The following is a 27,865-nucleotide window of genomic DNA, read 5'->3' as shown; positions in this document are numbered from 1 at the left end:
ACCCAGGCTAGGGTACCGACGTTGTGCAATTTAAAAATTTGTCCGTCAAGTCTGACCCATTGTTTTTGGGTAGTGTTGTGAGACAGTTCAACCAATCTTTGAAGAAGAATTGCCCGTCGATATGTGGCTAGATCTGGGAATCCCAGGCCACCCCTCTCTCGAGGGAGATATAGCGTTTTTCTGGGTATCCTCGGTTTCAGGGGGAGAGGGGGAGGGGGGGGAGAGGGGGAAAGAGGGAGAGTATGGGGGGAGCACAAAAGAGGAAGTTATACACTTTATAATACAATTATGAGAACGGTAAATGGGAACATTAAATTTGAACAAAATATGTAACGTAATACATCCATAAAAACATATAGAGGCACTTATAGAGGTGCTAAACGTATCCTTGGGGGGTGTACGGTAGGTATGAAGATAACCTGTAAATAGGGGATGGAGGCCTTAGTGCGGGCCGCATCTTAAAACTAGGTTACTAAGACAAGTATCAGGTTAAGAATAGGGTGTTAGATGACTCATGGAATGTTGACCACAAAGAGGGAATGATACGATCTGTAGGGGCTATGGGTAGCCTAAAAGTTATCACTGGGAAAGTGCGGGTAGTCCAAGTCTGTGATCAAATTTACTGCCAGTTCACACAGGCCCCAAGGGAAGCCATTATACAAAGGGCAGTATCTAAGGCTTTTCAAAAAGGATACAAGGTTCCAAATGCTAGGATGTAGGTTCTGTTCTCCAGCAGAAAAAGTGAGAAGGAGAAGTGTCCGTCAGGATAGCGACAGTTAATCAGGCAGATGAGTGTGCAGCACCGGTGCTTAGGAGGTGCTGTGGAGCGCCATCCTCAATGGAGAGGCTTGCAAAGAAGTCCTGAGGGTCAGAGCCTGGGCGAAAAGTCGCTGATTTATTGCGCCAGGTGGCCGTCAGGGATACAGGGAAACCCCATCTGTAGGGAATGTTGTGTGCTTTCAGCCTATCTGTGATATGTGAGAGGTCTCTCCTTTTTTGAAGGGTGACCGAGGACAGGTCTGAGAAGATTTGTAGTGCCTCTCCAGCATATTGCACAGGTTGTTTGGTACGGGCCCATTTCAGAATTTCCTCCTTGTCCTTAAAATTCAAAAAACGGACGATGATGTCCCTGGGGGGCGATTTAGGGGGTGGCTTGGCTCGCAGTGCACGATGTGCACGCACCAGGGGGACATCAGGAGCTGAAGGGGTGTCTTTTAATGTGCGAAACAGGCTTTGCAGATAGCCTTCAATTGCTGGAGGGTGAATGGTTTCAGAGACCCCCCTGATCCTTAAATTGTTGCGGCGACCTCTATTGTCAAGGTCTTCAACTTTATCAGATAACGTTAGTATGGCCTCTGACTGCTGTTGTACAGTGTGCTGCAAATGCAGGATAGAAGTGGTTGCTTCGGCATGTTTTGTCTCTGAGTGTGTGACTCTGCTGTCTAGGGAATTAATGTCTTTTTTCAGTTCATTAAAGAGGTTTCTCATCTCTCTCACAGCATTTTTGATGTCCTCTTTAGATGAGAGAAGTTGCAGGTCTTCTTTAGTTATAGGTTGCATGGTTGGGAGATCAGGAGCCTGCAGGTTTGATGGTGTGATGCATAAATCTTGTTCAGTACTACTAGATGAGTCAGAGCAATGAGTGTCAATATGTTTCAGGTAGCTGGTAAGGGTGCGTGCTGGGGTGACTTTGTCTGTTTTAGTCTGACATTTGCACGGCATTACTATCTGGCCTGAGTGATTTGTTAAAAATATAGTGACATGTGCAGGCCGTAGTTTTGAAGAAGACCCACGTGGCTATTTAGGCCCTTAGAAAGTTCACGGTAGCCCCTAAGGATACAGTGAGGGCTGGGTAGAGCTCAATCAGGTGGGCAGGAGGGAGTTTGCCCGATGGCCTTAGAGTCCGACTAGAGGAGTAAGAGAGGTGCCAAGCATGGGGTTTCTCAGGCTCTCCTGTAAAGATGGCGCACACCAGCTCTGGGAGGTATCGCGGGCCAGGTATAAGAAAGTGGAGTGCAGGGTTTTATTGGGGCTGGGCATGGGCCCCTCTACAGGGCGGATCAAGGTCTCAGTATAGTAGGTCCCCGGCAATAGACAGAGGGGCTCAGAGGTCCTTTTATTTTGTATGGTTTTTTTTTTGGTTTTTTTTTGTTTTGGACAGGGTGCCACTCACCAGATTCAGCAGGGGGTCCTCCTAGCAAGAGTCACAGCATAGAGTGTGAGCCGGAGGCTTTGCGATCCACACGCAAACGCCTCCAGTGCTGGTGCAGGAGTTCCGATAAACAAGAGTCAGGGCTTAGCAAGCATCAAGGCACTAATAACGTGCGGCGCAGGCTCTGGGCCTCCGGTGATGGTGCGGGCTTAGTCACTCGTTCCAAATAGAAAGCTCCGGAGCGGTCAGAGACAAACTTCTTGCCCTTCAAAATTCTGACCGGGTGATGAGGGTAGTGCTCCCACACAAGAAGGGGTGATTTAGAGGGGGAAAGTGCCTAAATTAGAACATATGCTGCTTGGGGATTTAGGAGCTGATTCAAAACCCAGCCATCCGCCTGCGTGGCTAAGCTCCGCCCCTGCTATAATTTTTATTTAAAAAATTGCTTTTTTAATAATGCAAATCATTATTTGTTTTCTAGACTGTCCCTTTAAAAAATTACATATGCTAACATATACTAATATTTTGTGATTGTTGGTATATCCACATGTACTTGTTCAAACAATAAATATTGGAATAGGATTTCTATTGACGTGTTAAATAAAGTCTATTTTCTTAAAGAGACATTATTGTGTTTGAATTATTTTAGAAAGACATTTGTTTTTACAAGGAATATGGTTTAAAGTCCTTTTATGAGTCAATAAACAAATATATGCTCACAATAATATATTTGGAGATTAACCAATGTGGAACTCATACATGACACAACAATCAACATTTGCATTAAAGGAATACAATCTTTTTTCAGAGAACTGCATGTAATAGACACTACTAGAAACCACAAGATTAACACATACTGATATCAAAATCAATCTGAAAAAGCTTTAAACACTTTCAAAGAAAATCGGTTTATCTATATTGAAAAGATAGCTGTAAAGCCCATTACATGGGGAAAACAAAACAATACCCCTTCATTAGCATACTCACATCAAACTTTGAGGCTTGTTGAGGAGTCAGAAAATTAATTAAATGTTATTTGAACATAAGCAAAACTAGACATGTATTTTTTAAAAAATGGACTATATAACTAGAGATAAAAAACATTTGTTTTTTAATGTGAGTGTATAATGACCCTTTAATAAAATATACAACGACATAACATCTAGAAGAAGCCGGCATCTCATATATTGAGCATATGATAAAGATAAATGCATATTGATTACTTGATTCAAATACAATTGCACATATTTATGAATTCTATATGTTGAAAATTAAACACAACACAGTCATTTTTCATAAAAAGGAACATATTGTTGACAAACATATTAAACAAGATGGACTATATTCAGGGATTTGCACTTGCCTCGAAATATCTTATGCATGAAAACATTTTGCTTTCATTCGTTTATTCAACCAGACAGCCAGCAAAAGAGAATGTTGTGTTCTTTATCAGCTATGGGTCAACAATGTTACATGATTCACAAAATCCATACTCGCCATGGTTTTAAACTTGTCTTCTCATTCACAAACGTGGGTTACGTGCAAAATCGAATATTGCAGGACTACGTAATACAATCAGACGCTTTTTACACCTTTGCATGTGATGTCTTAATTAACATGGCGCATCCTTGATCGCATAAAAACGGCATCCAATTAAAGGCGCATCCTTGATCGCGTAAAAACACCATCCAATAAAAGGCGCATCCTTGATCGCGTAAATATGCCATCCAATAAAAGGCGCATCCTTGATCGCGTAAAAACTCCATCCAATAAAATGCGCATCCTTGATCGCGTAAAAACGCCATCCAATAAAAGGCGCATCCTTGATCGCGTAAATACGCCATACAATAAAAGGCGCATCCTTGATCACGTAAAAACGTCATCCAATACAAGGAATAATTGGACAGCCTGGCAGGTGACGTCTTAAGCAACATGGCGCATCCGAGATCGAGGAAAAACCTCAGCCAATACAAGGACTCAGTTGATAGCTTGGCATATCAATAAGAAACGTATTTACATTTTAGAAACTATAAAAGAAAATCTTTGGATTATTGTGTTTCATGTCCCTTTAACTGAGAATTAATGCTAGGAGATGCATTCGGAAAAAAGGGATGTGTTATATATTATATGTTAAAGGGACAGTCAACCCCAGAAAAATTTTTTTAATAAAAATATAGCTAATCCCTTTATTACACATTAATCATTTTTGAACAACAAACAGTTATATATTAATATACTTTTTACTTCTGTTATTATCTTGTATCTAAGCTTCTGCTGACTACCCCATTATTTCTGTTCTTTTGACAGATATACAGTTTAGCCAATCAATGCTCACTCCTAGGTCACTTTACGTGCATGAGCTCAATGTTATCTATATCAAACATGTGAACTAATGCCTTATAGTAGTCAAAATTTATTCAGATTAGAGGCAGTCTTCAAGTTCGAAGAAATTAGCATATGAACCTCCTAGGTTTACCTTTCAAATAAGAATACCAAGAGAATAAAGCAAAATTGTGAATAAAAGTAAATTAGGAAATTAGTTAAACTCGCATACCCTATTTAAATCATGAATAATCTTTTTGGACTTGACTGTCCCTTTAACTATAATGGTGTCCATCTTTAACATTTAAAAGGTACACATGATAAATACATATGTCATTGATGTTTTCAGATATGTTTATATTGTTTTGGAATAACAATAATGACACATGTATTGATCAAACGTGTCACTTATTCAAGATGAAAGATGGTCAGCCTACCTATAGCCATACATTGGAGGATAATTAATTTTTAAGAATATTAATAGAAAGATATTCATCATCTAAAATATGCACATTACACACAGTGATTGATTTGGTTACACTACTACAATAAGATATAATAGAAATTGGAATACATGTGCTGTCAACATTCAAATAAGATTTATTTTAAATAAGATTATATGTCCTTGTTCATGTAAAAAGGACAAAAACACTTTAGAAATGCAGATCCATTCCTTAACAATTGTGGTCAGCATCACTTAAAGGGACATGAAATACCAAATAAAAAATAACAGGATTCACAGAGAGAATACTATTTACATAAAAATATCACTTTACAGAGATTATCTCATTGTATCAATCCTGGGATCATTTGTTAAAGGTGCATCAATTCACGTAGAGTTTACAAATGAACACATGGATGTGAAATTTAAAATATACATATATATATATATATATATATATATATATATATATATATATATATATATATATAAACATCAAGATATATATATACATATATAAAATCATTACTATGCTAATCATAATCTTGCAAAGATAAAGCTTTACGAAAACTATATCAAGAAAATGAATAGAATTAAATTGGAGATGTAAATATTAAAGTAATTTACAATTGTATTACATATATGATTCCAGAAAGACCATTATTTGGTTTCAGGTCCCTTTAAGGATTAACCACATAAACTAGAGATTTCAATCAATTACATGAATCAAGAGGACAAAGAATCGTGGAATGACATGTATTTTATTAGTATGTCATAAAACATAAACAACGTTTAAAAAAAAAACATGTTGAAAGATCATTAAAATTGGAGCCATTTGACAAGGTAAAAGAGTGCATCACAGTCCTTGGAGAGAGTGGACAAGGGCCAACACAGCCCCATTGGAGCCATTTGACAAGGTAAAAGAGTGCATCACAGTCCTTGGAGAGAGTGGACAAGGGCCAGCACAGCCCCATTGGAGCCATTTGACAAGGTAAAAGAGTGCATCACAGTCCTTGGAGAGAGTGGACAAGGGCCAGCACAGCCCCATTGGAGCCATTTGACAAGGTAAAAGGGTGCATCACAGTCCTTGGAGAGAGTTGGCAAGGGCCAGCACAGCCCCATTGGAGCCATTTAACAAGGTAAAAGAGTGCATCACAGTCCTTGGAGAGAGTGGACAAGGGCCAGCACAGCCCCATTGGAGCCATTTGACAAGGTACAAGAGTGCATCACAGTCCTTGGAGAGAGTGGACAAGGGCCAGCACAGCCCCATTGGAGCCATTTGACAAGGTAAAAGAGTGCATCACAGTCCTTGGAGAGAGTTAGCAAGGGCCAGCACAGCCCCATTGGAGCCATTCGACAACGTAAAAGAGTGCATCACAGTCCTTGGAGAGAGTGGACAAGGGCCAGCACAGCCCCATTGTAGCCATTTGACAAGGTAAAAGAGTGCATCACAGTCCTTGGAGAGAGTGGACAAGGGCGAGCACAGCCCCATTGGAGCCATTTGACAAGGTACAAGAGTGCATCACAGTCCTTGGAGAGAGTGGACAAGGGCCAGCACAGCCCCATTGGAGCAATTTGACAAGGTAAAAGAGTGCATCACAGTCCTTGGAGAGAGTTGGCAAGGGCCAGCACAGCCCCATTGGAGCCATTTGACAAGGTAAAAGAGTGCATCACAGTCCTTGGAGAGAGTTGGCAAGGGCCAGCACAGCCCCATTGGAGCCATTTGACAAGGTAAAAGAGTGCATCACAGTCCTTGGAGAGAGTGGACAAGGGCCAGCACAGCCCCATTGGAGCCATTTGACAAGGTAAAAGAGTGCATCACAGTCCTTGGAGAGAGTTGGCAAGGGCCAGCACAGCCCCATTGGAGCCATTTGACAAGGTAAAAGAGTGCATCACAGTCCTTGGAGAGAGTTGGCAAGGGCCAGCACAGCCCCATTGGAGCCATTTGACAAGGTAAAAGAGTGCATCACAGTCCTTGGAGAGAGTTGGCAAGGGCCAGCACAGCCCCATTGGAGCCATTTGACAAGGTAAAAGAGTGCATCACAGTCCTTGGAGAGAGTTGGCAAGGGCCAGCACAGCCCCATTGGAGCCATTTGACAAGGTAAAAGAGTGCATCACAGTCCTTGGAGAGAGTTGGCAAGGGCCAGCACAGCCCCATTGGAGCCATTTGACAAGGTAAAAGAGTGCATCACAGTCCTTGGAGAGAGTGGACAAGGGCCAGCACAGCCCCATTGGAGCCATTTGACAAGGTCCAAGAGTGCATCACAGTCCTTGGAGAGAGTGGACAAGGGCCAGCACAGCCCCATTGGAGCCATTTTACAAGGTAAAAGAGTGCATCACAGTCCTTGGAGAGAGTTAGCAAGGGCCAGCACAGCCCCATTGGAGCCATTCGACAATGTAAAAGAGTGCATCACAGTCCTTGGAGAGAGTGGACAAGGGCCAGCACAGCCCCATTGGAGCCATTTGACAAGGTAAAAGAGTGCATAACAGTCCTTGGATAGAGTGGACAAGGGCCAGCACAGCCCCATTGGAGCCATTTGACAAGGTACAAGAGTGCATCACAGTCCTTGGAGAGAGTGGACAAGGGCCAGCACAGCCCCATTGGAGCCATTTGACACGGTAAAAGAGTGCATCACATTCCTTGGAGAGAGTTGGCAAGGGCCAGCACAGCCCCATTGGAGCCATTTGACGAGGTAAAAGAGTGCATCACAGTCCTTGGAGAGAGTTGGCAAGGGCCAGCACAGCCCCATTGGAGCCATTTGACAAGGTAAAAGAGTGCCTCACAGTCCTTGGAGAGAGTGGACAAGGGCCAGCACAGCCCCATTGGAGCCATTTGACAAGGTAAAAGAGTGCATCACAGTCCTTGGAGAGAGTTGGCAAGGGCCAGCACAGCCCCATTGGAGCCATTTTACAAGGTAAAAGAGTGCATCACAGTCCTTGGAGAGAGTGGACAAGGGCCAGCACAGCCCCATTGGAGCCATTTGACAAGGTAAAAGAGTGCATCACAGTCCTTGGAGAGAGTGGACAAGGGCCAGCACAGCCCCATTGTAGCCATTTGACAAGGTAAAAGAGTGCATCACAGTCCTTGGAGAAAGTGGACAAGGGCGAGCACAGCCCCATTGGAGCCATTTGACAAGGTACAAGAGTGCATCACAGTCCTTGGAGAGAGTGGACAAGGGCCAGCACAGCCCCATTGGAGCAATTTGACAAGGTAAAAGAGTGCATCACAGTCCTTGGAGAGAGTTGGCAAGGGCCAGCACAGCCCCATTGGAGCCATTTGACAAGGTAAAAGAGTGCATCACAGTCCTTGGAGAGAGTTGGCAAGGGCCAGCACAGCCCCATTGGAGCCATTTGACAAGGTAAAAGAGTGCATCACAGTCCTTGGAGAGAGTTGGCAAGGGCCAGCACAGCCCCATTGGAGCCATTTGACAAGGTAAAAGAGTGCATCACAGTCCTTGGAGAGAGTGGACAAGGGCCAGCACAGCCCCATTGGAGCCATTTGACAAGGTACAAGAGTGCATCACAGTCCTTGGAGAGAGTGGACAAGGGCCAGCACAGCCCCATTGGAGCCATTTGACAAGGTAAAAGAGTGCATCACAGTCCTTGGAGAGAGTTAGCAAGGGCCAGCACAGCCCCATTGGAGCCATTCGACAACGTAAAAGAGTGCATCACAGTCCTTGGAGAGAGTGGACAAGGGCCAGCACAGCCCCATTGTAGCCATTTGACAAGGTAAAAGAGTGCATCACAGTCCTTGGAGAGAGTGGACAAGGGCGAGCACAGCCCCATTGGAGCCATTTGACAAGGTACAAGAGTGCATCACAGTCCTTGGAGAGAGTGGACAAGGGCCAGCACAGCCCCATTGGAGCAATTTGACAAGGTAAAAGAGTGCATCACAGTCCTTGGAGAGAGTTGGCAAGGGCCAGCACAGCCCCATTGGAGCCATTTGACAAGGTAAAAGAGTGCATCACAGTCCTTGGAGAGAGTTGGCAAGGGCCAGCACAGCCCCATTGGAGCCATTTGACAAGGTAAAAGAGTGCATCACAGTCCTTGGAGAGAGTGGACAAGGGCCAGCACAGCCCCATTGGAGCCATTTGACAAGGTAAAAGAGTGCATCACAGTCCTTGGAGAGAGTTGGCAAGGGCCAGCACAGCCCCATTGGAGCCATTTGACAAGGTAAAAGAGTGCATCACAGTCCTTGGAGAGAGTTGGCAAGGGCCAGCACAGCCCCATTGGAGCCATTTGACAAGGTAAAAGAGTGCATCACAGTCCTTGGAGAGAGTTGGCAAGGGCCAGCACAGCCCCATTGGAGCCATTTGACAAGGTAAAAGAGTGCATCACAGTCCTTGGAGAGAGTTGGCAAGGGCCAGCACAGCCCCATTGGAGCAATTTGACAAGGTAAAAGAGTGCATCACAGTCCTTGGAGAGAGTTGGCAAGGGCCAGCACAGCCCCATTGGAGCCATTTGACAAGGTAAAAGAGTGCATCACAGTCCTTGGGGAGAGTGGACAAGGGCCAGCACAGCCCCATTGGAGCCATTTGACAAGGTCCAAGAGTGCATCACAGTCCTTGGAGAGAGTGGACAAGGGCCAGCACAGCCCCATTGGAGCCATTTTACAAGGTAAAAGAGTGAATCACAGTCCTTGGAGAGAGTTAGCAAGGGCCAGCACAGCCCCATTGGAGCCATTCGACAATGTAAAAGAGTGCATCACAGTCCTTAGAGAGAGTGGACAAGGGCCAGCACAGCCCCATTGGAGCCATTTGACAAGGTAAAAGAGTGCATAACAGTCCTTGGATAGAGTGGACAAGGGCCAGCACAGCCCCATTGGAGCCATTTGACAAGGTACAAGAGTGCATCACAGTCCTTGGAGAGAGTGGACAAGGGCCAGCACAGCCCCATTGGAGCCATTTGACAAGGTAAAAGAGTGCATCACATTCCTTGGAGAGAGTTGGCAAGGGCCAGCACAGCCCCATTGGAGCCATTTGACAAGGTAAAAGAGTGCATCACAGTCCTTGGAGAGAGTTGGCAAGGGCCAGCACAGCCCCATTGGAGCCATTTGACAAGGTAAAAGAGTGCCTCACAGTCCTTGGAGAGAGTGGACAAGGGCCAGCACAGCCCCATTGGAGCCATTTGACAAGGTAAAAGAGTGCATCACAGTCCTTGGAGAGAGTTGGCAAGGGCCAGCACAGCCCCATTGGAGCCATTTGACAAGGTAAAAGAGTGCATCACAGTCCTTGGAGAGAGTGGACAAGGGCCAGCACAGCCCCATTGGAGCCATTTGACAAGGTAAAAGAGTGCATCACAGTCCTTGGAGAGAGTTAGCAAGGGCCAGCACAGCCCCATTGGAGCCATTCGACAACGTAAAAGAGTGCATCACAGTCCTTGGAGAGAGTGGACAAGGGCCAGCACAGCCCCATTGTAGCCATTTGACAAGGTAAAAGAGTGCATCACAGTCCTTGGAGAGAGTGGACAAGGGCCAGCACAGCCCCATTGGAGCCATTTGACAAGGTACAAGAGTGCATCACAGTCCTTGGAGAGAGTGGACAAGGGCCAGCACAGCCCCATTGGAGCAATTTGACAAGGTAAAAGAGTGCATCACAGTCCTTGGAGAGAGTTGGCAAGGGCCAGCACAGCCCCATTGGAGCCTTTTGACAAGGTAAAAGAGTGCATCACAGTCCTTGGAGAGAGTTGGCAAGGGCCAGCACAGCCCCATTGGAGCCATTTGACAAGGTAAAAGAGTGCATCACAGTCCTTGGAGAGAGTGGACAAGGGCCAGCACAGCCCCATTGGAGCCATTTGACAAGGTAAAAGAGTGCATCACAGTCCTTGGAGAGAGTTGACAAGGGCCAGCACAGCCCCATTGGAGCCATTTGACAAGGTAAAAGAGTGCATCACAGTCCTTGGAGAGAGTTGGCAAGGGCCAGCACAGCCCCATTGGAGCCATTTGACAAGGTAAAAGAGTGCATCACAGTCCTTGGAGAGAGTGGACAAGGGCCAGCACAGCCCCATTGGAGCCATTTGACAAGGTAAAAGGGTGCATCACAGTCCTTGGAGAGAGTTGGCAAGGGCCAGCACAGCCCCATTGTAGCCATTTGACAAGGTAAAAGAGTGCATCACAGTCCTTGGAGAGAGTGGACAAGGGCCAGCACAGCCCCATTGGAGCCATTTGACAAGGTACAAGAGTGCATCACAGTCCTTGGAGAGAGTGGACAAGGGCCAGCACAGCCCAATTGGAGCCATTTGACAAGGTAAAAGAGTGCATCACAGTCCTTGGAGAGAGTTAGCAAGGGCCAGCACAGCCCCATTGGAGCCATTTGACAACGTAAAAGAGTGCATCACAGTCCTTGGAGAGAGTGGACAAGGGCCAGCACAGCCCCATTGTAGCCATTTGACAAGGTAAAAGAGTGCATCACAGTCCTTGGAGAGAGTGGACAAGGGCCAGCACAGCCCCATTGGAGCCATTTGACAAGGTACAAGAGTGCATCACAGTCCTTGGAGAGAGTGGTCAAGGGCCAGCACAGCCCCATTGGAGCAATTTGACAAGGTAAAAGAGTGCATCACAGTCCTTGGAGAGAGTTGGCAAGGGCCAGCACAGCCCCATTGGAGCCATTTGACAAGGTAAAAGAGTGCATCACAGTCCATGGAGAGAGTTGGCAAGGGCCAGCACAGCCCCATTGGAGCCATTTGACAAGGTAAAAGAGTGCATCACAGTCCTTGGAGAGAGTGGACAAGGGCCAGCACAGCCCCATTGGAGCCATTTGACAAGGTAAAAGAGTGCATCACAGTCCTTGGAGAGAGTTAGCAAGGGCCAGCACAGCCCCATTGGAGCCATTTGACAAGGTAAAAGAGTGCATCACAGTCCTTGGAGAGAGTTGGCAAGGGCCAGCACAGCCCCATTGGAGCCATTTGACAAGGTAAAAGAGTGCATCACAGTCCTTGGAGAGAGTTGGCAAGGGCCAGCACAGCCCCATTGGAGCCATTTGACAAGGTAAAAGAGTGCATCACAGTCCTTGGAGAGAGTTGGCAAGGGCCAGCACAGCCCCATTGGAGCCATTTGACAAGGTAAAAGAGTGCATCACAGTCCTTGGAGAGAGTGGACAAGGGCCAGCACAGCCCCATTGGAGCCATTTGACAAGGTAAAAGAGTGCATCACAGTCCTTGGAGAGAGTTGGCAAGGGCCAGCACAGCCCCATTGGAGCCATTTGACAAGGTAAAAGAGTGCATCACAGTCCTTGGAGAGAGTTGGCAAGGGCCAGCACAGCCCCATTGGAGCCATTTGACAAGGTAAAAGAGTGCATCACAGTCCTTGGAGAGAGTGGACAAGGGCCAGCACAGCCCCATTGGAGCCATTTGACAAGGTAAAAGGGTGCATCACAGTCCTTGGAGAGAGTTGGCAAGGGCCAGCACAGCCCCATTGTAGCCATTTGACAAGGTAAAAGAGTGCATCACAGTCCTTGGAGAGAGTGGACAAGGGCCAGCACAGCCCCATTGGAGCCATTTGACAAGGTACAAGAGTGCATCACAGTCCTTGGAGAGAGTGGACAAGGGCCAGCACAGCCCAATTGGAGCCATTTGACAAGGTAAAAGAGTGCATCACAGTCCTTGGAGAGAGTTAGCAAGGGCCAGCACAGCCCCATTGGAGCCATTTGACAACGTAAAAGAGTGCATCACAGTCCTTGGAGAGAGTGGACAAGGGCCAGCACAGCCCCATTGTAGCCATTTGACAAGGTAAAAGAGTGCATCACAGTCCTTGGAGAGAGTGGACAAGGGCGAGCACAGCCCCATTGGAGCCATTTGACAAGGTACAAGAGTGCATCACAGTCCTTGGAGAGAGTGGACAAGGGCCAGCACAGCCCCATTGGAGCAATTTGACAAGGTAAAAGAGTGCATCACAGTCCTTGGAGAGAGTTGGCAAGGGCCAGCACAGCCCCATTGGAGCCATTTGACAAGGTAAAAGAGTGCATCACAGTCCTTGGAGAGAGTTGGCAAGGGCCAGCACAGCCCCATTGGAGCCATTTGACAAGGTAAAAGAGTGCATCACAGTCCTTGGAGAGAGTGGACAAGGGCCAGCACAGCCCCATTGGAGCCATTTGACAAGGTAAAAGAGTGCATCACAGTCCTTGGAGAGAGTTAGCAAGGGCCAGCACAGCCCCATTGGAGCCATTTGACAAGGTAAAAGAGTGCATCACAGTCCTTGGAGAGAGTTGGCAAGGGCCAGCACAGCCCCATTGGAGCCATTTGACAAGGTAAAAGAGTGCATCACAGTCCTTGGAGAGAGTTGGCAAGGGCCAGCACAGCCCCATTGGAGCCATTTGACAAGGTAAAAGAGTGCATCACAGTCCTTGGAGAGAGTTGGCAAGGGCCAGCACAGCCCCATTGGAGCAATTTGACAAGGTAAAAGAGTGCATCACAGTCCTTGGAGAGAGTTGGCAAGGGCCAGCACAGCCCCATTGGAGCCATTTGACAAGGTAAAAGAGTGCATCACAGTCCTTGGAGAGAGTGGACAAGGGCCAGCACAGCCCCATTGGAGCCATTTGACAAGGTCCAAGAGTGCATCACAGTCCTTGGAGAGAGTGGACAAGGGCCAGCACAGCCCCATTGGAGCCATTTTACAAGGTAATAGAGTGCATCACAGTCCTTGGAGAGAGTTAGCAAGGGCCAGCACAGCCCCATTGGAGCCATTCGACAATGTAAAAGAGTGCATCACAGTCCTTGGAGAGAGTGGACAAGGGCCAGCACAGCCCCATTGGAGCCATTTGACAAGTTAAAAGAGTGCATAACAGTCCTTGGATAGAGTGGACAAGGGCCAGCACAGCCCCATTGGAGCCATTTGACAAGGTACAAGAGTGCATCACAGTCCTTGGAGAGAGTGGACAAGGGCCAGCACAGCCCCATTGGAGCCATTTGACAAGGTAAAAGAGTGCATCACATTCCTTGGAGAGAGTTGTCAAGGGCCAGCACAGCCCCATTGGAGCCATTTGACAAGGTAAAAGAGTGCATCACAGTCCTTGGAGAGAGTTGGCAAGGGCCAGCACAGCCCCATTGGAGCCATTTGACAAGGTAAAAGAGTGCCTCACAGTCCTTGGAGAGAGTGGACAAGGGCCAGCACAGCCCCATTGGAGCCATTTGACAAGGTAAAAGAGTGCATCACAGTCCTTGGAGAGAGTTGGCAAGGGCCAGCACAGCCCCATTGGAGCCATTTGACAAGGTAAAAGAGTGCATCACAGTCCTTGGAGAGAGTGGACAAGGGCCAGCACAGCCCCATTGGAGCCATTTGACAAGGTAAAAGAGTGCATCACAGTCCTTGGAGAGAGTTAGCAAGGGCCAGCACAGCCCCATTGGAGCCATTCGACAACGTAAAAGAGTGCATCACAGTCCTTGGAGAGAGTGGACAAGGGCCAGCACAGCCCCATTGTAGCCATTTGACAAGGTAAAAGAGTGCATCACAGTCCTTGGAGAGAGTGGACAAGGGCGAGCACAGCCCCATTGGAGCCATTTGACAAGGTACAAGAGTGCATCACAGTCCTTGGAGAGAGTGGACAAGGGCCAGCACAGCCCCATTGGAGCAATTTGACAAGGTACAAGAGTGCATCACAGTCCTTGAAGAGAGTTGGCAAGGGCCAGCACAGCCCCATTGGAGCCATTTGACAAGGTAAAAGAGTGCATCACAGTCCTTGGAGAGAGTTGGCAAGGGCCAGCACAGCCCCATTGGAGCCATTTGACAAGGTACAAGAGTGCATCACAGTCCTTGGAGAGAGTGGACAAGGGCCAGCACAGCCCCATTGGAGCCATTTGACAAGGTAAAAGAGTGCATCACAGTCCTTGGAGAGAGTTGGCAAGGGCCAGCACAGCCCCATTGGAGCCATTTGACAAGGTAAAAGAGTGCATCACAGTCCTTGGAGAGAGTTGGCAAGGGCCAGCACAGCCCCATTGGAGCCATTTGACAAGGTAAAAGAGTGCATCACAGTCCTTGGAGAGAGTTGGCAAGGGCCAGCACAGCCCCATTGGAGCCATTTGACAAGGTAAAAGAGTGCATCACAGTCCTTGGAGAGAGTTGGCAAGGGCCAGCACAGCCCCATTGGAGCCATTTGACAAGGTAAAAGAGTGCATCACAGTCCTTGGAGAGAGTGGACAAGGGCCAGCACAGCCCCATTGGAGCCATTTGACAAGGTCCAAGAGTGCATCACAGTCCTTGGAGAGAGTGGACAAGGGCCAGCACAGCCCCATTGGAGCCATTTTACAAGGTAAAAGAGTGCATCACAGTCCTTGGAGAGAGTTAGCAAGGGCCAGCACAGCCCCATTGGAGCCATTTGACAATGTAAAAGAGTGCATCACAGTCCTTGGAGAGAGTGGACAAGGGCCAGCACAGCCCCATTGGAGCCATTTGACAAGGTAAAAGAGTGCATAACAGTCCTTGGAGAGAGTGGACAAGGGCCAGCACAGCCCCATTGGAGCCATTTGACAAGGTACAAGAGTGCATCACAGTCCTTGGAGAGAGTGGACAAGGGCCAGCACAGCCCCATTGGAGCCATTTGACAAGGTAAAAGAGTGCATCACATTCCTTGGAGAGAGTTGGCAAGGGCCAGCACAGCCCCATTGGAGCCATTTGACGAGGTAAAAGAGTGCATCACAGTCCTTGGAGAGAGTTGGCAAGGGCCAGCACAGCCCCATTGGAGCCATTTGACAAGGTAAAAGAGTGCCTCACAGTCCTTGGAGAGAGTGGACAAGGGCCAGCACAGCCCTATTGGAGCCATTTGACAAGGTAAAAGAGTGCATCACAGTCCTTGGAGAGAGTTGGCAAGGGCCAGCACAGCCCCATTGGAGCCATTTGACAAGGTAAAAGAGTGCATCACAGTCCTTGGAGAGAGTTGGCAAGGGCCAGCACAGCCCCATTGGAGCCATTTGACAAGGTAAAAGAGTGCATCACAGTCCTTGGAGAGAGTGGACAAGGGCCAGCACAGCCCCATTGGAGCCATTTGACAAGGTAAAAGAGTGCATCACAGTCCTTGGAGAGAGTTGGCAAGGGCCAGCACAGCCCCATTGGAGCCATTTGACAAGGTAAAAGAGTGCATCACAGTCCTTGGAGAGAGTTGGCAAGGGCCAGCACAGCCCCATTGGAGCCATTTGACAAGGTAAAAGAGTGCATCACAGTCCTTGGAGAGAGTTGGCAAGGGCCAGCACAGCCCCATTGGAGCCATTTGACAAGGTAAAAGAGTGCATCACAGTCCTTGGAGAGAGTTGGCAAGGGCCAGCACAGCCCCATTGGAGCCATTTTACAAGGTAAAAGAGTGCATCACAGTCCTTGGAGAGAGTTGGCAAGGGCCAGCACAGCCCCATTGGAGCCATTTGACAAGGTAAAAGAGTGCATCACAGTCCTTGGAGAGAGTGGACAAGGGCCAGCACAGCCCCATTGGAGCCATTTGACAAGGTCCAAGAGTGCATCACAGTCCTTGGAGAGAGTGGACAAGGGCCAGCACAGCCCCATTGGAGCCATTTTACAAGGTAAAAGAGTGCATCACAGTCCTTCGAGAGAGTTAGCAAGGGCCAGCACAGCCCCATTGGAGCCATTCGACAATGTAAAAGAGTGCATCACAGTCCTTGGAGAGAGTGGACAAGGGCCAGCACAGCCCCATTGGAGCCATTTGACAAGGTAAAAGAGTGCATAACAGTCCTTGGAGAGAGTGGACAAGGGCCAGCACAGCCCCATTGGAGCCATTTGACAAGGTACAAGAGTGCATCACAGTCCTTGGAGAGAGTGGACAAGGGCCAGCACAGCCCCATTGGAGCCATTTGACAAGGTAAAAGAGTGCATCACATTCCTTGGAGAGAGTTGGCAAGGGCCAGCACAGCCCCATTGGAGCCATTTGACAAGGTAAAAGAGTGCATCACAGTCCTTGGAGAGAGTTGGCAAGGGCCAGCACAGCCCCATTGGAGCCATTTGACAAGGTAAAAGAGTGCCTCACAGTCCTTGGAGAGAGTGGACAAGGGCCAGCACAGCCCTATTGGAGCCATTTGACAAGGTAAAAGAGTGCATCACAGTCCTTGGAGAGAGTTGGCAAGGGCCAGCACAGCCCCATTGGAGCCATTTGACAAGGTAAAAGAGTGCATCACAGTCTTTGGAGAGAGTTGGCAAGGGCCAGCACAGCCCCATTGGAGCCATTTGACAAGGTAAAAGAGTGCATCACAGTCCTTGGAGAGAGTTGGCAAGGGCCAGCACAGCCCCATTGGAGCCATTTGACAAGGTAAAAGAGTGCATCACAGTCCTTGGAGAGAGTGGACAAGGGCCAGCACAGCCCCATTGGAGCCATTTGACAAGGTAAAAGAGTGCATCACAGTCCTTGGAGAGAGTGGACAAGGGCCAGCACAGCCCCATTGGAGCCATTTGACAAGGTAAAAGGGTGCATCACAGTCCTTGGAGAGAGTTGGCAAGGGCCAGCACAGCCCCATTGGAGCCATTTGACAAGGTAAAAGAGTGCATCACAGTCCTTGGAGAGAGTGGACAAGGGCCAGCACAGCCCCATTGGAGCCATTTGACAAGGTACAAGAGTGCATCACAGTCCTTGGAGAGAGTGGACAAGGGCCAGCACATTGCCAACTCTCTCCACTCTCTGACAAGGTAAAAGAGTGCATCACAGTCTTTGGAGAGAGTTGGCAAGGGCCAGCACAGCCCCATTGGAGCCATTTAACAAGGTAAAAGAGTGCATCACAGTCCTTGGAGAGAGTTGGCAATGCGCATCCTTGATCGCGTAAATACGCCATCCAATAAAAGGTGCATCCTTGATTGCGTAAATACGCCATACAATAAAAGGCGCATCCTTGATCACGTAAAAACGTCATCCAATACAAGGAATCATTGGACAGCCTGGCAGGTGACGTCTTAAACAACATGGCGCATCCGAGATCGAGGAAAAACCTCAGCCAATACAAGGACTCAGTTGATAGCTTGGCATATCAATAAGGAACGTATTTATATTTTAGAAACTAGTATGTGTCTATATTGCTAGCTAGGAATGTCACGCTAGATAACAAAATGCTGATATATATAAAATAGAATCCATTATTGAAAATAAGGAGATATTTCATTAGAAGCAGAGTATTTTTAACTAAACTATTTAGCAAGCAGCATGTTTTAAATAGACATGAAAACAATATTTAAAGGTTACACGATTATGTTCGACATTGCAGTTTGAAATACATTGTAACAATAAAAGAAAATCTTTGGATTATTGTGTTTCATGTCCCTTTAACTGAGAATTAATGCTAGGAGATGCATTTGGAAAATAGGGATGTGTTATATATTATATGTTAAAGGGACAGTCAACCCCAGAATTTTTTTTTTAATAAAAATATAGCTAATCCCTTTATTACACATTAATCATTTTTGAACAACAAACACAGTTATATATTAATATACTTTTTACTTCTGTTATTATCTTGTATCTAAGCTTCTGCTGACTACCCCATTATTTCTGTTCTTTTGACAGACATACAGTTTAGCCAATCAATGCTCACTCCTAGGTCACTTTACGTGCATGAGCTCAATGTTATCTATATGAAACATGTGAACTAATGCCTTATAGTAGTCAAAATTTATTCAGATTAGAGGCAGTCTTCAAGTTCGAAGAAATTAGCATATGAACCTCCTAGGTTTACCTTTCAAATAAGAATACCAAGAGAATAAAGCAAAATTGTGAATAAAAGTAAATTAGGAAATTAGTTAAACTCGCATACCCTATTTAAATCATGAATAATCTTTTTGGACTTGACTGTCCCTTTAACTATAGCTATGGTGTCCATCTTTAACATTTAAAAGGTACACATGATAAATACATATGTCATTGATGTTTTCAGATATGTTTATATTGTTTTGGAATAACAATAATGACACATGTATTGATCAAACGTGTCACTTATTCAAGATGAAATATGGTCAGCCTACCTATAGCCATATATTGGAGGATAATTAATTTTTAAGAATATTAATAGAAACATATTCATCATCTAAAATATGCACATTACACACAGTGATTGATTTGGTTACACTACTACAATAAGATATAATAGAAATTGGAATACATGTGCTGTCAACATTCAAATAAGATTTATTTTAAATAAGATTATATGTCCTTGTTCATGTAAAAAGGACAAAAACGCTTTAGAAATGCAGATCCATTCCTTAACAATTGTGGTCAGCATCACTTAAAGGGACATGAAATACCAAATAAAAAATAACAGGATTCACAGAGAGAATACTATTTACATAAAAATAACACTTTACAGAGATTATCTCATTGTATCAATCCTGGGATCATTTGTTAAAGGTGCATCAATTCACGTAGAGTTTACAAATGAACACATGGATGTGAAATTTAAAATATACATATATATATATATATATATATATATATATACAAACATCAAGATATATATATACATATATAAAATCATTACTATGCTAATCATAATCTTGCAAAGATAAAGCTTTACGAAAACTATATCAAGAAAATGAATAGAATTAAATTGGAGATGTAAATATTAAAGTAATTTACAATTGTATTACATATATGATTCCGGAAAGACCATTATTTGGTTTCAGGTCCCTTTAAGGATTAACCACATAAACTAGAGATTTCAATCAATTACATGAATCAAGAGGACAAAGAATCGTGGAATGACATGTATTTTATTAGTATGTCATAAAACATAAACAACGTTTAAAAAAAAACATGTTGAAAGATCATTAAAATTGGAGCCATTTGACAAGGTAAAAGAGTGCATCACAGTCCTTGGAGAGAGTGGACAAGGGCCAACACAGCCCCATTGGAGCCATTTGACAAGGTAAAAGAGTGCATCACAGTCCTTGGAGAGAGTGGACAAGGGCCAGCACAGCCCCATTGGAGCCATTTGACAAGGTAAAAGAGTGCATCACAGTCCTTGGAGAGAGTGGACAAGGGCCAGCACAGCCCCATTGGAGCCATTTGACAAGGTAAAAGGGTGCATCACAGTCCTTGGAGAGAGTTGGCAAGGGCCAGCACAGCCCCATTGGAGCCATTTGACAAGGTAAAAGAGTGCATCACAGTCCTTGGAGAGAGTGGACAAGGGCCAGCACAGCCCCATTGGAGCCATTTGACAAGGTAGAAGAGTGCATCACAGTCCTTGGAGAGAGTGGACAAGGCCAGCACAGCCCCATTGGAGCCATTTGACAAGGTAAAAGAGTGCATCACAGTCCTTGGAGAGAGTTAGCAAGGGCCAGCACAGCCCCATTGGAGCCATTCGACAACGTAAAAGAGTGCATCACAGTCCTTGGAGAGAGTGGACAAGGGCCAGCACAGCCCCATTGTAGCCATTTGACAAGGTAAAAGAGTGCATCACAGTCCTTGGAGAGAGTGGACAAGGGCGAGCACAGCCCCATTGGAGCCATTTGACAAGGTACAAGAGTGCATCACAGTCCTTGGAGAGAGTGGACAAGGGCCAGCACAGCCCCATTGGAGCAATTTGACAAGGTAAAAGAGTGCATCACAGTCCTTGGAGAGAGTTGGCAAGGGCCAGCACAGCCCCATTGGAGCCATTTGACAAGGTTAAAGAGTGCATCACAGTCCTTGGAGAGAGTTGGCAAGGGCCAGCACAGCCCCATTGGAGCCATTTGACAAGGTAAAAGAGTGCATTACAGTCCTTGGAGAGAGTGGACAAGGGCCAGCACAGCCCCATTGGAGCCATTTGACAAGGTAAAAGAGTGCATCACAGTCCTTGGAGAGAGTTGGCAAGGGCCAGCACAGCCCCATTGGAGCCATTTGACAAGGTAAAAGAGTGCATCACAGTCCTTGGAGAGAGTGGACAAGGGCCAGCACAGCCCCATTGGAGCCATTTGACAAGGTAAAAGAGTGCATCACAGTCCTTGGAGAGAGTTGGCAAGGGCCAGCACAGCCCCATTGGAGCCATTTGACAAGGTAAAAGAGTGCATCACAGTCCTTGGAGAGAGTTGGCAAGGGCCAGCACAGCCCCATTGGAGCCATTTGACAAGGTAAAAGAGTGCATCACAGTCCTTGGAGAGAGTTGGCAAGGGCCAGCACAGCCCCATTGGAGCCATTTGACAAGGTAAAAGAGTGCATCACAGTCCTTGGAGAGAGTGAACAAGGGCCAGCACAGCCCCATTGGAGCCATTTGACAAGGTAAAAGAGTGCATCACAGTCATTGGAGAGAGTGGACAAGGGCCAGCACAGCCCCATTGGAGCCATTTGACAAGGTCCAAGAGTGCATCACAGTCCATGGAGAGAGTGGACAAGGGCCAGCACAGCCCCATTGGAGCCATTTTACAAGGTAAAAGAGTGCATCACAGTCCTTGGAGAGAGTTGGCAAGGGCCAGCACAGCCCCATTGGAGCCATTCGACAATGTAAAAGAGTGCATCACAGTCCTTGGAGAGAGTGGACAAGGGCCAGCACAGCCCCATTGGAGCCATTTGACAAGGTACAAGAGTGCATCACAGTCCTTGGAGAGAGTGGACAAGGGCCAGCACAGCTCCATTGGAGCCATTTGACAAGGTAAAAGAGTGCATCACATTCCTTGGAGAGAGTTGGCAAGGGCCAGCACAGCCCCATTGGAGCCATTTGACAAGGTAAAAGAGTGCATCACAGTCCTTGGAGAGAGTTGGCAAGGGCCAGCACAGCCCCATTGGAGCCATTTGACAAGGTAAAAGAGTGCCTCACAGTCCTTGGAGAGAGTGGACAAGGGCCAGCACAGCCCCATTGGAGCCATTTGACAAGGTAAAAGGGTGCATCACAGTCCTTGGAGAGAGTTGGCAAGGGCCAGCACAGCCCCATTGGAGCCATTTGACAAGGTAAAAGAGTGCATCACAGTCCTTGGAGAGAGTGGACAAGGGCCAGCACAGCCCCATTGGAGCCATTTGACAAGGTAAAAGAGTGCATCACAGTCCTTGGAGAGAGTTAGCAAGGGCCAGCACAGCCCCATTGGAGCCATTCGACAACGTAAAAGAGTGCATCACAGTCCTTGGAGAGAGTGGACAAGGGCCAGCACAGCCCCATTGTAGCCATTTGACAAGGTAAAAGAGTGCATCACAGTCCTTGGAGAGAGTGGACAAGGGCGAGCACAGCCCCATTGGAGCCATTTGACAAGGTACAAGAGTGCATCACAGTCCTTGGAGAGAGTGGACAAGGGCCAGCACAGCCCCATTGGAGCAATTTGACAAGGTAAAAGAGTGCATCACAGTCCTTGGAGAGAGTTGGCAAGGGCCAGCACAGCCCCATTGGAGCCATTTGACAAGGTAAAAGAGTGCATCACAGTCCTTGGAGAGAGTTGGCAAGGGCCAGCACAGCCCCATTGGAGCCATTTGACAGGGTAAAAGAGTGCATCACAGTCCTTGGAGAGAGTGGACAAGGGCCAGCACAGCCCCATTTTAGCCATTTGACAAGGTAAAAGAGTGCATCACAGTCCTTGGAGAGAGTTGGCAAGGGCCAGCACAGCCCCATTGGAGCCATTTGACAAGGTAAAAGAGTGCATCACAGTCCTTGGAGAGAGTTGGCAAGGGCCAGCACAGCCCCATTGGAGCCATTTGACAAGGTAAAAGAGTGCATCACAGTCCTTGGAGAGAGTGGACAAGGGCCAGCACAGCCCTATTGGAGCAATTTGACAAGGTAAAAGAGTGCATCACAGTCCTTGGAGAGAGTTGGCAAGGGCCAGCACAGCCCCATTGGATCCATTTGACAAGGTAAAAGAGTGCATCACAGTCTTTGGAGAGAGTTGGCAAGGGCCAGCACAGCCCCATTGGAGCCATTTGACAAGGTAAAAGAGTGCATCACAGTCCTTGGAGAGAGTTGGCAAGGGCCAGCACAGCCCCATTGGAGCCATTTGACAAGGTAAAAGAGTGCATCACAGTCCTTGGAGAGAGTGGACAAGGGCCAGCACAGCCCCATTGGAGCCATTTGACAAGGTAAAAGAGTGCATCACAGTCCTTGGAGAGAGTGGACAAGGGCCAGCACAGCCCCATTGGAGCCATTTGACAAGGTAAAAGAGTGCATCACAGTCCTAAGAGAGAGTTGGCAAGGGCCAGCACAGCCACATTGGAGCCATTTGACAAGGTAAAAGAGTGCATCACAGTCCTTGGAGAGAGTGGACAAGGGCCAGCACAGCCCCATTGGAGCCATTTGACAAGGTAAAAGGGTGCATCACAGTCCTTGGAGAGAGTTGGCAAGGGCCAGCACAGCCCCATTGTAGCCATTTGACAAGGTAAAAGAGTGCATCACAGTCCTTGGAGAGAGTGGACAAGGGCCAGCACAGCCCCATTGGAGCCATTTGACAAGGTACAAGAGTGCATCACAGTCCTTGGAGAGAGTGGACAAGGGCCAGCACAGCCCCATTGGAGCCATTTGACAAGGTAAAAGAGTGCATCACAGTCCTTGGAGAGAGTTAGCAAGGGCCAGCACAGCCCCATTGGAGCCATTTGACAACGTAAAAGAGTGCATCACAGTCCTTGGAGAGAGTGGACAAGGGCCAGCACAGCCCCATTGTAGCCATTTGACAAGGTAAAAGAGTGCATCACAGTCCTTGGAGAGAGTGGACAAATCAAAAAAGGCCAAATGGCAACAATAAAAAACAGAACAGCAACATGTGGACGGAAGATTCTTATCTGCGCCCTTGGAGCATCTCCAGATCCTCCACTTATTGGGCATCCCCTTCATCGTCCTTTGCCTGTCCAGCTCCAGATTCAAGCATTGACTCTACACGCATCATACGTTGTAGAGTCAAATGCTGAACCTGTAGCTGGGCATGCATGGTGTCGTTCATCCCTCTCAGGACCACTGCGTTCCTCAACACGGCCTGCTCTACGCGTGCTAGAGCTTCTAGCGTGAGCCATGTTGAGTCACAGCCTAAAATAAAGAAAATTAAAAATATTAATGATAATTACACAACATAATAAAAAATTAGCAAAGATACATTGTCATCATAAAGACAAATCATTCTTTAAATTAATTTGTGGAAATTGATTATTTACACATTAAATATGTTATTCAGACATAAACCATTAAAGGGACAGTTTACTCAAACATGTTCTCCCCTTTAATTGCTTTTCAATTATCCACTTTTACAGCTTGAGTGTATAAAATCTTGTAAAAGGATTTCCATTGTACTTACATTGGCAATTTAAATAGTTTAGTTATACTGTGGTATCCACACCTATCCTTAAACATTTTGGCGTTGAGGACAAGCTGTGCAAACATAGCAATCAGAAGAAATTACATTCCCACTGGGTTATACAAGAGATAATGTATGAAAAATGTAAAATACATTTTTGGATCCAAGTAGTGGTGATTGGTATATGTAGTGATATCAAATTAAAGGGACACTGAACCAAAATATTTTCTTTTGTGATTCAGATAGAGCATGACATTTAAATAAATTTTTTAATTTACTCCTATTCTTAAAATGTTATAATTCTCAAGCTATCTTTATTTTAAATGCAAGAATGTAAGTTTATATGGCAGGCCATTTTTGGTGATCAACCTTGGTTGTCCCTGCTGATTGATGGATAAATTCAACCAACAATAAAGAAATTATGTCCAGAGTTCTGAATATTTAAAAAAATTATATGCATTTCTTTGTTTAAATAAAGATAGCAAGAGAACGAAGAAGAATTGATAAGAGTAGTAAATTATATATTTGATTAACATTGCATGCTCTATTTGAATCACAATAGAAACAATTTGCCTTCAGTGTACCTTTAAATATCTTATAATGTTGATTTTGAATGATACTTACAGCTGTGCCTGGGAAGGACAATCTGACACCAAGGACAATGAAGGTTGAGACAGGGGAAAGGGATTGGGTTGGGGAGGGATGGGATTGGGTTGGGGAGGGATGGGCTGCCACTCTGGGGTAGCCCGTACAGCTGGGGAGTGGTGAGTTGGGGGCTGGGCAGGTGGGGTAGCTGTACGGGCCAAAATACAGGGAGAGCGGCGAAGGGGGGCTAAGGGGCGTTTTTTGGGAGGGACAGGACAGGCAAAATGGGAAGGGCCGGGAGGGTCTTGGGCCTGTGGAGGGGCCTGGGCAGGGGCCTGGGAAGGAGCAGGGGCCTGGGCAGGGGCCTGGGAAGGGGCAGGGGACTGGGCAGGGGAGGACAAATGATGCCCAGAAGTGGAGGATCTATCTGAAATATATAATAAAATATATTAACATCTCATACATCATGAAATCAAATCAAGGCATTTCAACTTGATTATGTTTTCAATATACTTAGAAGAGTGTTTGAATTTCAAAACAATGATGACATAAGGATATGGTATGCATATAGGCACTCAGATGAATAGCAATGACTGTCTGTACAATTCGAAAATGATTATTTTGTTTTGGCCTGGAATATGCATGTGACATCATGATGGCATGAATTACAAATCATACAAAAATGAAAGAATAATCAAAGCATATGTTCATGCTGCCTGATATAGAAAGGGGGCAGTAGTGTATTCTAAAAGAAAAAGAATATTCCTTTTTAAAGTGCAAAAGCTGTAGACTTTGATTTTCTTCAATAAATATTTTTTCAAGAAACAAATGTTGGATACATGTTAGATATATTTCACATACCATCAGACTTTCAGGGAGCCTCTTCCTCCTCCGTTCCACATGTTAAATCAATCTCTGTAAAACATAACATGTTGTGTACACATTAAGATCAGAAATTATAACATATGTTACTGTTGCTCAAAGACACACATCAATGTTGCATTAAAGATATACACACCCAAAGTTATGATTTACATCATTTTGATGGAGCATACAAATGACATTAGATTTGTTATTCTCAATGATTCATATTTTCTATTTATTGTCTGTATTATTTTAGAAATCATAAAAGCAGAGTACATTGAACATTTAAGAGTTCTCATGTGTGTATCACTTGATGATTGTTGTCAAAATTGAAAATCTAAACAAACATATGCTATCCATCTTCTGAATAACAAAGGTGTAGACTAAGAAGCTTTGAGATCTTAATCTTTCAATATTAAAATAAAATTGATATATAATCAGAGGAGTAAATTATATGTTTGATTCAAATGTAATACTTCATCAGAATCATGATCATAATATTGATTACCAATACACCTTCAATGATATATAAATGAGTCAATGGACTTACCAGAAGACTGCAAAGGCAGCTCAGTGTCAGTGCTGGATCCCTCTGGGCTCCCCACAACATCTCTCTCTATGAATGATATAGATATATATTAGTGAACACAGTTTGGACATCACTAAATCACATCTGTATCGATTTATAAGAATAATCAACTTCGAAATGTGAAGAATAGAGCAGTCATTAGAAGAAAAAATGCATGATTGAATCAAGGGGATTATGAATAAAATGATGTATTTAACATATGTTTAATTTCTGACTATATTAGACATCAAATTCATCTCATATGATGCTATTGCATATCTAAATATACCCATTGATCAATGTTCTTCAAAGAATACACACAAACAACATTTGGAATAACAACTGTCGACAAATATAAACAAAGACATGTGGCACATCGAGCCATTTGTGCAATGTACAGTAATCTTGTTTAGGACACAACACATATTGATCACAATAACAAACAAAATTGATTTTTAAAAATATGTAATCATGGTGCTGTTAGAGTATGCTTATATCTATAAAGTAACTCCAACAGTGAATATGTGAATTATATATCAATAATGTTTAATCCAAAGAATGTAAGTATTAATTAATCTATTGTTTATTAAAGGGACACTGACATCAATTTTTACAATCAGTGATTTCACTTTTCAAACTGTTAAAAAATTATTTGACATTGACTCCTATTATAATATTAATTTTTCTACATTTTAATCTTAAAGGCAGATAAGCAATTTTTGTAATTAATAAATATTGGTCGTTGAAGGTATCCACCAATCATCAAGAACAACCCAGGTTGGTCAACAAAAATGGAGCTGCAGATAAACTTACATTCTTGATTTTAAAATACATTTATCAAGAGAATATTGAAAATATGATTCTAGGAGTCAATTATAAAGTTGATTAATATTGCATGCTCTATCTGAATGACAACAGTAATAATTTTTGCTCAGTGTCCCTTTAATATAAAAATATATTGATTTGACAATGTCGCTGTTAATGAATTCTCTAGTCCATATGTTGATGTAATGAATGGGATGGAGCATGCACTTACAATCTAATATGTTAGTTAAGGATATCCTCAAGAATCTTTAATTATCCTCTCTTAAAGGGACATGAAGCTCCAAATGTGTAATTGCATACTTTTTGCATTAAAATCAAGCATGTGATTTTGAAATAATTGATAATAGACTTATTTTGGACTTGTTAGCTTCATTGTGTTATAATCTTTTTTGAAAGAAGCAACTATGTACTACTGTTATCTGAACACATGATTTGAACATATGAAAATAGGCCAATTTCAGCATAAAAAAAACAGCCGGTTAATCCCAGTAATGCATTGCTTAACCTAAACCGACCTAGATATGTTTTTAGAATAACGAAAACAATGGACTGAACCAATTTAGCTAATCAAATGTTTATAAAAATCCTGAAAATCACGTGTCTAAATCATTCAATGTAAAATTTAGTTGTCATGTCCCTTAAATGACTTGAAAAATAAAAAATATGTAATGTATATTTTAAAATTCGAAACATATGCAAAAATGTGGTCAAAATGTATCCCAATTATATCAAGCAATACACAGGGGAAGAATATAAATTGGCCATTAAAAGAATCTTACAGTAAAATGAAGATATCAAGAATAGAAGGGATATCTTCAAATAGTCCAAATTTCAGATTTGTATTACAATGTAATCCAAAATTAGATTTTTGATTCTTATTTTTAAATATTGTAAAAATTGAATTTGAGGATCCATATAAATATCGATCAATGTGGATGTATTCTGTAATGTTCTGTCCATGTT

Source organism: Bombina bombina, chromosome 2, assembly GCF_027579735.1.
Source record: "Bombina bombina isolate aBomBom1 chromosome 2, aBomBom1.pri, whole genome shotgun sequence".
NCBI classification, from domain to species: domain Eukaryota; kingdom Metazoa; phylum Chordata; class Amphibia; order Anura; family Bombinatoridae; genus Bombina; species Bombina bombina.
Note: the sequence above shows the minus strand (reverse complement) of the source record.